Source organism: Amblyomma mixtum, chromosome 6, assembly GCF_055824585.1.
Source record: "Amblyomma mixtum isolate Tamu chromosome 6, ASM5582458v1, whole genome shotgun sequence".
Classification (NCBI taxonomy): Eukaryota; Metazoa; Arthropoda; class Arachnida; order Ixodida; family Ixodidae; genus Amblyomma; species Amblyomma mixtum.
Window position 1 is genome coordinate 52,652,559 of NC_143017.1, and position 1,754 is coordinate 52,654,312.

A 1,754-nucleotide genomic window follows, 5' to 3' on the forward strand; every position below is an offset into this window, starting at 1 on the left:
GCTGGCTGCAAACCGTCTGCTGTAGAGCCTTGGCTTGGCTCATTTTTCCTTCCTCCAAGGCTTGGAGGTAGGCTCCAAGGCTAAATTTTGTTTATTCTTCAGTAATAAAATTTTTCGTCAGAGATTGCTGGTAACAAAGTAATACGAGAAATTTCTTCAAAAAATTTATTACAACACCAGAATTTTTTGCTCTTTTTTGTTCATACTTAAGGCCAGCAAGTGGCGCGAAATGCGAACACGGTGGCAATCGGATGGTGGTGGTTTAAATCGACGTTTAAATGTACAGTCTTGGTCAAAAGTCTTAAGTTGAAAGGCTTTTCGCTTCAACCGCATAACAGAGCCATTATGGCACGGTTAAAGAGCAAATGACCTTGAAATGCTAGCAGAAGGTTTATTCTAGCAGTAGAGAAGCTTCCTGCTTGACTTGTGTTTTGAATGATCCACTACACGGAGCATTCTAGCAACATTCATTTCCCTGCAGCTGCCAAATTCTTGCTTGCATGTTTTCTTATTTCAAACAATACGCTAGACATTGGTACACAAGGAGCATCCCGTGGTACTCGCCTTCGACAACTAAATAATTTAAAATTCAATTTCTTCTTGAAGCTGTTTCGGTTTCGGTTTCATCAACCAAATGATGGCTGTGATGTGTAGTTGATCTTTAGGTCAAATGACGCCAAAAAAAAAAAATCACAAAGTAGCCGCTGATTCGTCATTTGTTGTAATTCTAGCTGTTGAAGCAGGATGAAAGAATAAATTCAATTATATATTATTTAGCCGACGTAGGCGAGAACCACGCGGTGATCTATGTATTGTATGTCTAAAGTAACCTTTGAAAGAAGAAAACGCGTAATAAAATTGGGTGTCTGTAATCTGTTTAGACTTTTGACCAAGACTATACAAGCGGGATAAGCCTTACAGTGGCCTGTCGGTAACTGCTCCACCTGAATCACTTATTTAAATGATCGCGCCTCTACCACTGTTCTATATACTAGTGTCCTCTAAAACATCAAAAGCGATCGTCATGCAGGACCTGTCGTGCCGCTCTTGGTGCCACTGCTACTAAACAAGGTCTGCTCATTAACGGAAGTACTTCACTCGTGAAGTGATAAAGAACTGAAATTTCCTGATTTTACAGCTATATCCCCGAGTTCACTTAAATTCTCTATTGATTTATGGATAAATACAGTAAATCCTATTATTGCTGTCAGGCTTCTATGTATTGGTAAAAATCTGTCGGTTCCCGGATATTGTTCGCCACAAATGCCTGCGCATGGTGGGCGCATAATGTGCCTGCGCACATTATGCTCCCAACTACCCAGCTGCAGGAATCGCATTTCACGCTATAATACTGTTACTGATAGCCTCGAGATTTCCGATGTCATTAAAAGGCCATGCCATATTAGATGACCTGGGATGCTCAACCGCCCACCTCTCCTCTTTACTCAAAGAGCAACCTATATGCGAGGCATTATCGTCAGCGTCATGGTTAAGCCACAGAAGCCACATACATATGAAATGGATGGCGAATACTGAAAGATGCCGGAGAAACGTGCCCAGTATCTACATGACATCTCCTATACGAATGCCACATTAACTGAATACTAACCTACTCTAACAGCAAGACCGAATGAAGGAAGTCCGTCACCCCACACACTACCGACCTACAGCCGCATACGCACACACCATATCGCTGGATCCATCCTCTGGCAACCGCACTCCACCGACTCCATTGCCACTCGCACAGTCATAAC